Source organism: Engraulis encrasicolus, chromosome 8, assembly GCF_034702125.1.
Source record: "Engraulis encrasicolus isolate BLACKSEA-1 chromosome 8, IST_EnEncr_1.0, whole genome shotgun sequence".
Taxonomy (NCBI): domain Eukaryota; kingdom Metazoa; phylum Chordata; class Actinopteri; order Clupeiformes; family Engraulidae; genus Engraulis; species Engraulis encrasicolus.
The window spans coordinates 49,031,233-49,042,052 of record NC_085864.1 but is presented as its reverse complement, the minus strand read 5'-3'; the positions used below and the strand labels follow the sequence as shown (position 1 = coordinate 49,042,052).

The 10,820-nt window shown below is 45.7% G+C and overlaps 1 long non-coding RNA gene across 1 annotated transcript; it reads left to right on the top strand.

Annotated features, from left to right (window-relative positions):
* The first annotated feature begins 8,906 nt into the window (after positions 1-8,906).
* On the top strand, positions 8,907-9,403 carry LOC134453753 (uncharacterized). The gene is made up of 2 exons (XR_010035726.1): positions 8,907-8,940; positions 9,311-9,403. It is a non-coding gene; the product is annotated as an uncharacterized LOC134453753 (long non-coding RNA).
* The last annotated feature ends 1,417 nt before the right edge of the window (positions 9,404-10,820 follow it).

Genomic DNA, 10,820 nt, shown 5'->3' with positions numbered 1-10,820 from the left:
TGCGGCATGCCACAGACAACTTGCTCATATCAATGATAAAACATAGTGTGCACAATGACGTAACTTGGCAGCAATGATATTCCTGCACATTGTAATTAAATGTATGTAGATGAAGCCTATGTATTTGGTTAATCTTAAATTCGCAAGACTCTTGTTTTAGGTAGCATTTTAAGAATATTGAGTAACCGTTTGAATTTGGATTTAAAAGTTGTCTTTCTTGTAAAGGCTCTGGGGGCCACATGAAATGGCTCAGGGGGCCGCATGTGGCCCGCGGGCCTGAGTTTGTCCACGTCTCCGTCCCTGAGTCCGGGACTGGGGGCAGCTCAAGCATTAGTGTAGTACAGTGTTTCTGAAACTTTTTCAGACCGAGGACCACTTTGTACCCGCAAATATGTTCAGGTACCGGCTGTCAACTGAATTGACAGTTGATGGGTGACACTGCTAATTTCGACGCAGATCGCTTACTTTTTTATCCACATTCATACGCCTGTCTTATTGTAGTGAAAATGCTATGTTTAGCTTTGCAATAATGTTACAAATACAGCATACTGCTAGCTTGTCATGGTAAAATAGAAATCCCCTCGCGGACCACCTGAGCTCTGTCAAGGACCACTAGTGGTCCCCGGACCACACTTTGAGAATCACTGGTGTAGTAGATAGTCACGAAAGTAGACTTTTCATTCATTCTGTGCCTTGTGTTTTCACTTTATCTTTGCCTTGTGTTTTCACTATATCGGATGCTTTGTTTCTCAGGACTCCTTCCACCCTTCCCCCTCATCTCCCTCATCTCCCTCTTTCTCTCCAGTGATCTCTCTTCTTTCTTCTGTTGTCTGACTCACTCAAGTTTGCTGAGTTATGTCATAGGATCTGGTGTGCTGTGCTTTCTCTCTCTCTCTCTCTCTCTCTCTCTCTCTCTCTCTCTCTCTCTCTCTCTCTCTCTCTCTCTCTCTCTCTCTCTCTCTCTCTCTCTCTCTGTATGTCTCTGTCTCTCTCTTTCTCTCTCTCTTCTGTGTGACTCTGTTCTATCTCCGCTGCCACTAATTGAATCAGCAGGAAGGATTGAGACCATCGGGGGTATGGGGGGGTCAGGTCAGTGGATGGGTGGGGGATGGTTGAAGTCGGAAGGTGGGAGGCAAAAGGGGTCAGTTGTCCTGGGCCCAAGGGGTGGGGGAATGGGGATTGGACGGTGTCATAACAGTGTCGTAATGCAGTCGTGGACATGTCCTAAATGTTATGTCAATGTCATGAACATGTTATGACTGTTGCCATTAAGGGACATTCGGTTTTGGTAAAGACAGGCCATACTATGACATCTTTTCCTGACCATAAAGTATTTATGGTATTGACATAATGTTATGACACTGTTATGACCTTGTCATGCCATGCATATGACGCCGGCGTCAAGTAAAGTGTAACCTTACATTGAAGTTGTATTGAGTGGGGGGGGGGGGGGGGGTGGCTGTGAGCGGCCCTGTGTGTGTGTGTGTGTGAGTTGGGGGGGGTGGCTAAGAGTCGGAGGATGGTGCGGGTTGTGGAACGCAGAGGGTGGTGGTGGTGGGGGCTGGTGAGAGGAGGAGGATGGGGGGTGGTTGGGAGTTGGGCATACTAAGCATATGTGGTCAGGATATCTCTCAGCTCTCTCTCAGCTGGTAAGGAGTTGGAGGATTTGTGGTTCGAAGTTGGAGGATGGTGGTCTTAGTTAGTGGTTTTAGGGCGGAGGATGGTGGTCTTAGTTAGTGGAGGATGTGGTCTTAGTTAGTGGTTTTAGGGCGGAGGATGGTGGTCTTAGTTAGTGGTTTTAGGGCGGAGGATGGTGGTCTTAGTTAGTGGAGGATGGTGGTCTTAGTTAGTGGTTTTAGGGCGGAGGATGGTGGTCTTAGATAGTGGAGGATGTGGTCTTAGTTAGTGGTTTTAGGGCGGAGGATGGTGGTCTTAGATAGTGGAGGATGTGGTCTTAGTTAGTGGTTTTAGGGCGGAGGATGGTGGTCTTAGTTAGTGGTGTTTAGTAGGGCTAGATAGTGGTTTTAGGGCGGAGGATGGTGGTCTTAGATAGTGGTTTTAGGGCGGAGGATGGTGGTCTTAGTTAGTGGGTTTAGGGCGGAGGATGGTGGTCTTAGATAGTGGAGGATGTGGTCTTAGTTAGTGGTTTTAGGGCGGAGGATGGTGGTCTTAGATAGTGGAGGATGTGGTCTTAGTTAGTGGAGGATGTGGTCTTAGTTAGTGGTTTTAGGGCGGAGGATGGTGGTCTTAGTTAGTGGAGGATGGTGGTCTTATTTAGTGGTTTTAGGGCGGAGGATGGTGGTCTTAGTTAGTGGAGGATGTGGTCTTAGATAGTGGTTTTAGGGCGGAGGATGGTGGTCTTAGTTAGTGGAGGATGTGGTCTTAGTTAGTGGTTTTAGGGCGGAGGATGGTGGTCTTAGTTAGTGGGTTTAGGGCGGAGGATGGTGGGATGGTGAGGGCTGCAGGGTTGGAGGATGGTGGTGTTTGTTAGCGGTTTTGGGACGGGGGATGTGGGATGGTGAGGTAGTGGTGTGGATCGGCACTGCCCTCACGATCCGATTCGATCACGATTCGGGAGGTAGTAGATCCGATTCGATTCGATTCTATTAGATCCAATCCGATTCGATTCAATTCTACAATGCATTGCAATGCATTACATTTCTACTGAACGCAAAGCAAATGTTCAGCCATGATGAGGAAATACAAGTAGTCAGATACTGAGCAACAATTTATTGGCTGTTTTCTGTATCAGTCTGTATCAGTCTTGCAATGTTTGAAGTGTTTTTATTTAATTTAACATTCATTTGCTCCCGAAATATCCATGGAAGTAATTGAAACTTAAAAAAATTGCCGGATCGATTCTGGAACTTGCCGGATCGATTCTGGATCTGGATCTGGATCTGGATTGGATCTAAGGATCGATCATTGTTGACACCACTATGGTGAGGGCTGGTTGAAAGCCAAACCCCCCTCCGGAAGGCAAATTACACAACACATTTGCATTGACAGTTTCATAACAATGAGCTAGGATGGCATGTCTACCAACTGTACTCAACATGGCAGATGTTTTTTTATTTTTTTAATGCCGCATCATGTCACAATTCTGCACTTTTTAACTTCAATCAGGCCAACCAGGTGCTCCCTGCCCAATGGGAGAGTGGTGATAGTTGATGAAGAGTTCTGGTTAGAGGATGTGGATTCGTGTAGAGCAGGGGTGGGGAACCTATGTCTCGAGGGCTGCAGGGGTGGGGAACCTATGCCTCGAGGGCCGTTTGTAGCCCTTGAGGCCGTTTTACCCAGCTCCCGATACAATTTTAATGTTATTCAGCTTCACATAAAATATGACCTATTTTGTAAATTAATCTTAGAAAATGCTTTTGCAATACAATTAAGTTATATTCAGGGAACCTAGAGAAGGTGGTGTTTGTTTAAAAGGTGGCTGCCTTCAATATAGGCCTAAAGTGAAGGGGAAAATCCTGGTCTGTGTCCATTGTACGGCCCTCGGAGGACTTTTCCGGCCCTCGGATGAATTTGAAGTGGCCCTTCGAATGAAAAAGGTTCCCCACCCCTGTGTGGTTAGTTAGTGGTTGGTGGTGGAGTGGTCATTTGGGGGCTGGTTGGAGGCTTCTCACTCTGCTATTATGGGGTCGGAGGGAGTAGGGGAGGGAGTCTGGGGTGGTGGTGGGGAGTCGGGGTGGTGGGGATAGTTGGAGTCGGGGGTGGGGTCAGGGGTTGTTTAGAGTCATATTGGTGGTGGTGGTGGTGGTGGGGGGCGGGGGGGGTGTGTGGTGGTGTGTGTGTGTGTGGTGGGGGTGGGGGCAGGGGTTGTTTAGAGTCATATTGGTGGATGTGGTGGTGGTGGTGGTGGTGATGGTGGATGTGGTGGTGGTGTGTGTGTGGTGTGGATGGTTGTAGTCGGGGGTTGGGTTGGAGTCCTGGGTGCTTGGGGCTTATGTTGGGAGTCGGGGGCTGTTTAGTCATGGTGGAGGTGGTGGTGTTGTGGTGGTGGTGAGGGTTGTGTTGGGGATGTGTTGGAGTCGGGGTGGGGGCATGGGTTGTTTAGAGTCATATTGGTGGTGGTGGTGGTGGGGGGGGGGGGGGGTGTTTGGGGGTTGGGTTGGAGGCAGGGGTTGGGAGCAGGGGATGTTTACAGCAGTGATTCTCAACCTTTTTTAACAAACACCCCCTTTACATAAGCCTGCCAATGCATTAGTCTATTTTATTGAATATATATATCGGGCTCCATAGGGCCCCATAGGTCTCCCCAATGCCCCCTGGGGGGCTGTAGCGCCCCTGTTGAGAAACACTAGTTTAAAGTCTATGGTGGTGGTGGTGGTGGTAGGGGGTGTGTGGGGGTTGTTTGGGTGTCGTATTGGAGTCGGGGTGGGAGAAGGGGTTGTTTAGAGTCATATTGGTGGTGGTGTGGTGGTGGGTAAGTGTTTGGGTGTCGTATTGGAGTCGGGGGTGNGGGTGGGGGTTGTTGGGGATGGGGGTTGTGTTGGCTTCTCCCTTCTCCTCCGCTGGGGGTCAAAGGTGGAGGTCGTGCCCCCTGGCCCCCGTGAGGAGAACCTGCTGTGAGGCCACAATGGGGCCTGGAGCGGCGGGCAGAGGGGGCAAGAGAGGGCAGAGGGGGCAGCAGAGGGGGGCACCTTGAAGCCGCGGCCAACCACGTAATGAGACCCAGCTGGGCTTACTTACTCTCTCTCTCTCTCTCTCTCTCTCTCTCTCTCTCTCTCTCTCTCTCTCTCTCTCTCTCTCTCTCTCTCTCTCCTCTCTACGACTGTTTTCTTTTTCTTTCACTTTTTGTGTCTTTTTTGTTTCGTTTCTTGTGTGTGTTGTGTGATAGTGACCTGGTGAAGCTAGGACATCTCAAGTGGGGGGTGGGGGCATGAGAACACACACACACACACATGCACACACACACACACACACACACACACACACACACAGATATTACATCACACAGATATTACATCACACACACAACAGAAACCCTCAGTGCAGTGAGGATGTGAGGACTTCAGTTATGAGGCACCTGAGTTCATTATTTCCGCTGGTGGGGGTGTTACTATTGCAAGTATAAATTATGGCAGGTAGCAGGCTTCACTCAAGGTTTCTTGATTCATTTTGAGGGTGCTGGCCCAAATAAAACACTTATATTCAAACAGAAAGGGGCTCACCTTGCATCAAACTGTTTTTTTTATTTTTGTGCACAGATGTGTTTTAGCAGGTGCCTTCCTCAGTCTGCAACCCAATTTAAGTATTAAATATTGTCTGCCCCTATGGCCAGTTTTGTCAGTATTCTTGTTCCTGGTATTCTCATTATAATTGCCAGTATGTATCATTATTAAATTCTGCCCATTTGAACAGTGTTGGCACTTTGGCTTTTTTCATTACTAGACAAAATGGCTAGTAGATGTTAATCTTACTAGCCAAACACTCACTCCCTAATGGGTCAACGTGACTAGTAGGTTGGTCTTTTCTACCAGACAAACTAAAATTTCAGCAGCATTTGGCCGGTTGGCTGCTGTTCATTTAGAGTCGCGGTTGGCAGCATGTTTTATGTCTCATCCATACAGCAGTAATTGTTTTCATGATTAATAGTATGCAAGAGGTGACATTAACGATGTATTTTTGCATGCGTTTTAATTATTGGTCTTGTTAGCAGTGCAGTGTTACAGGTTTTCTACCTGTTGATCGTCAGATACATGCATTCCAAGACATCAGCAGAATTGTCCCACCATCCACAGAAGGCAGCGCGGTTGTGTTTGTTAATGCAGCAAACATCAAGTAGGACATGCGCGTGCACTGCACACACACACACACACACACACACACACACACACACACACACACACACACACACACACACACACACACACACACACACACACACAGTAACAACATAGCCCAGTTACCGCCACACGAGAGCCAGAGACAGTTTGACACGTGTTAACAGGTCAAATAGCTGCAGACCAAAAGCTCAGACCTGAGGGAGCACAGCACATCTCCTAAGCAACACGTGTGGTTTTCTCATCTCAAGGACACACGGTGTGAGAATGTGCCAGCGAAACAAAAACAAAACATTTTGGACACACACACACACACACACACACACACACACACACACACACACACACACACACACACACACACGCAGGCATCCTTTGAACATGTGCTTTACTTGACGACTGAAACTGCAGAGAGAGAGAGAGAGACAGAGAAAGAGAGAGAGAGAGAGAGAGAGAGAGAGAGAGAGAGAGAGAGAGCTTTACTGGATGACCGGAACAACGGCACAGAGAGAGAGAGAGAGAGAGAGAGAGAGAATAGGCGAGGCTAGGCTGCAGCAGTGGGGAGGGGGTTAGGTTAGGTATGTGGATGGCAAGTTAGCGTTAGCCTAATGGTTTGCACATGTCCTCATTGGACACTCATCATCTCAACCCTCTGACTCAGAGGAACAGGCTGGGGAAGGGGGGCTACACTTGGTGTGTGTGTGTGTGTGGGGGGGGGGGGGGGGGGCGTTGGCGTGGGCGCGCGTGTGTGCATGTAGCCTATCAGAAAGTGTGTTTGTGTGTGTACAGTATGTGCATATGCGTGTGTGTGTGTGCGTGCCTGCATGCGTGCGTGCGTGTGTTTTGGGTGTGGTGCGGCCGGTCCCCATACCCCCAGGAGGATACACGAATCAGCAACAACCAGATTATTAGTCAAGTGCTGCTGGGCAGGCAGGGGTAAACAGCACACACACCCACACACACACACACACACGCATGCACACACATACATACACACACATGCGCTCTCTCTCTCTCTCTCTCTCTCTCTCTCTCTCTCTCTCTCTCTCTCTCTCTCTCTCTCACACACACACACACACCACACACACACACACACACACACACACACACACACACACACACACACACACACACACACACACACACACACACACACACACAGAGAGAGAGAGAGATGTAAACAGAGGAACATTAGAGTCTTGGCATACATTTTGGGTTGTGGAGCTGCTGCTTTCAATGCACCAAAAGGGAAAGGGGTTGATGGGGGATGGGTTTTTGGGAATGATGTCTTCAAGTTGTCAGCGGTGCATTTGCTTTTAGTCAAGTAGCGGGTTTGTTCCCATGAAATGCTGTACAGTATGAATGCACTCTTGTTCACGGTCAGTGTGTAACACAAACACAGAGTTCACGGTAACACTTTACTTTACGGATCGCTAATAAGGTGTTAATTTCATACTAATTTCTCAGTAATTTCAGTCTAATTTTATGGTAATAACTGCTTGTTATTAGTAATAACAGCAAAATAACCATATGGTTTCCAGTGCAATTACACTATAATTTCTCATTAATAACAGCAAAAATAACCATACAGTTTCCAGTGCAATTATGCTGTAGTTTCTAGTTAATAGTAGGCTAATGGAAACAGCTACTGTGTCATCATAGTAGTTAGGTGGTAGGTATGCCAGTAACTAAACGGTATCAGCCGAAGTAGTTTCATACTAATTAGGCTACATCAGGGCCGTAATGTGCAATATTTCCTCTTCCTATGTTATTGCATAGAAACGACCACCCAAGCATCCTTGTATTATTTCTGCTTAATTACCTTGTAAACAATTGAGTAGTTATATGGAAATAAGATAGAATCAGGGCCGTAAAATGCATTATCACCTATTCCACTCAATTTTATGGAAATTACATATTTTCATGGTCTTAAAATGTCTTATTTCTTATTTCCACTCAATTACTTAGTTATTATCATTTTTAATACAATATAGACTAGACTATGAAGTGATTCAAGTACACAGACAAACATATTGTGTGCAAAACTTTATTTATTTTTCCAATCAGTTATGAGATTCATGTTCACTGATGTGAGGTTGTCAATCTGCCACCATCCAGAGGAAGTCCTGTGAACACAACCAAACAAACAGAGAAGTCAACTGCAAGACCGGTTTCACCACGTTTATTTTTTTATGTTATCAATTCACCATCGCTAAATTTGCTTCTGAAATGCAGTACCATGTTAAATGCACGTTGTAAATCTTCCTCAGGCTGACATCGTTGCTGATTTACAAAGGCAAACTCTAGCTAGCACCTAGCTTCAGTCATTACATGGTGGGCAGAGCTAGCTAGAACTAGTGGTTTCCATGTACCTCTGTAGGCTATGCCATTTCAGCACAAACACGGCTGATAAGACGTGTTTGCAATGTATACAGTTAAAATCCTTCAATGCTCAGAGACAAAATGAAAGCAGGTTAAAGCTAGAACTACATTAAAGGTAGTCAGGAAGCTTACCTTGCCTGGCTCTGCTGCACTGAAGTTGAACTAGCTCGCGGTGGCGGCGGCGAGTCCTGTTGTTGCTAGGCAACGAAAGTTTGGTTACTGCAGAACAGGAGCGTCCCAATCAGTATACTTCTGTACTTCAAGCACACTCGTTCTAGTTGTACGCTGCCCGCTCTGCTTGCAGTATGGCTCAGAGACGCTGACGTTGTTTAATTGAGTACCCTGACCGCAGAGATACACCAGCGGCGACGCGATTCAAGCGACAGAGTGTAGCAGCAAGCGATACGAGAGATTGAGGAGACTAGAGTATGTCCGTACAGGCAGAAGGCAAAGCATTCAAGCATTCCCATTGGCTGTGGTCACTGACCTCTATACAGTCATTGGCTGTCGCGGCTTGTCGCCGAACCGCGTCATAGAAAGTTGAAAAGATTTCAACTTCAAATTGTCGCGCTCGTCGCGCAAATCGCTCTAGTCTCCAGAATCGCTTTTGTCTCTCGACTCAATACAAAGTCAATTACTTCCGTCGCTCGACTCGCTCAGATCGCCGCTGGTGTATCTCTGCGGTTACACACAAGGGTGGAGTTTGAGACGCACCACACAGTGCTTTCGCAGTCGCACGCAGGCAGCAACCAGGGTAACTTTCAAGGTGAGCTAAAATGGTCTTGATGTTGATTTAATCCACCTTCAATCGTCGAATTACTTTAGCCTTATGCAAACATGTTTTATGAGTTAGTGTTAGGTTTATGTTTGTTCTGGAAATGAAACGGCATACAGAAGTACCTTTACAATGGAAACCACTAGCTAGCTCTGCCCACCATGTTTTCAATGACTGAAGCTAGGTGCTAGAGTTTGCCTTTGTAAATCAGCTATGTTGTCAGCCTGAGGAAGATTTACGTGCATTTAACATGGTACTGCATTTCAGAAGCAAATTTAGCGATGGTGAATTGATAACATAAAAAAATAAACGTGGTGAAACCGGTCTTGCAGTTGACTTCTCTGTTTGTTTGTGTTCACAGGACTTCCTCTGGATGGTGGCAGATTGACAACTTCACATCAGTGAACATGAATCTCATAACTGATTGGAAAAATAAATAAAGTTTTGCACACAATGTGTTTGTCTGTGTACTTGAATCACTTCATAGTAGGCTAGTCTATATTGTATTAAAAATGATAATAACTAAGTAATTGAGTGGAAATAAGAAATAAGACATTTTAAGACCATGAAAATATGTAATTTCCATAAAATTGAGTGGAATAGGTGATAATGCATTTTACGGCCCTGATTCTATCTTATTTCCATATAACTACTCAATTGTTTACAAGGTAATTAAGCAGAAATAATACAAGGATGCTTGGGTGGTCGTTTCTATGCTATAACATAGGAAGAGGGAATATTGCACATTACGGCACTGATGTAGCCTAATTAGTATGAAACTACTTCGGCTGATACCGTTTAGTTACTGGCATACCTACCACCTAACTACTATGATGACACAGTAGCTGTTTCCATTAGCCTACTATTAACTAGAAACTACAGCATAATTGCACTGGAAACTGTATGGTTATTTTTGCTGTTATTAATGAGAAATTATAGTGTAATTGCACCGGAAACCATATGGTTATTTTGCTGTTATTACTAATAACAAGCAGTTATTACCATAAAATTAGACTGAAATTACTGAGAAATTAGTATGAAATTAACACCTTATTAGCGATCCGTAAAGTAAAGTGTTACCGAGTTCACTTAACTTAGATTTTGATTAGTTTACATTTTGCTCTAGCCAGAATGGCAGTGACTAAGTTGGCTCAAGTCAGAACAGTTGACACATAATTTAGCATGTCATCATGCATTAGGAATTAGAATTATTACGCCTTTATTATAGCTAGCTTTGGAAGGACAGACTTTTTTGTGGAATTAGTTTTGCTGTGTCAAGTGTCAAAATAGAAGCCCAGTGGCTTGTAACTAAAATCTGCTTTGGCTAACCTAACATGGATGAAAAAGACACACAAGTTCTACTTTTTGCGAATGTTATAAGTTTTACAAAAGGAGAGAGAGAGAGAGAGTTATGATGCTCACATACTTATGTGGAACTGCACTCTGATCTATACTCTAAACTGTCACCAAGCCCCATTCTGATTGGCTGCTGAATAAAGAACTCATGTGAGTGGCATGTGCTGATAGGCCTCTCTGACATCCTTGGAAACCCGAACTCCTCATAGGTTCAGTGTGGCCAGATTGAGCAGTTTCCCGCCCAATTGGGCTGCTTAGGATGGGCATCTGCGGGTAAAAACGGCATTTGGGTGGGTTTTCCTGCCGGTTTATGGCCATAGAAATCAAGAAAATGTGGTCCAAATTGGGCAGGATTTAGTGCTTCCAGGCGGGTTTTCAGCGTTTTCTTGGCTGGAAAACATCAGTCTCATCTGGCAACCCTGCTTAAGTTCTCTCAGCATCTCTCAGCCCGCATGCTCTCCAGTCTCCGCCTGTTGCCCATCTGACTGAAAAGTTTTTATCTTCCATGACGGTGA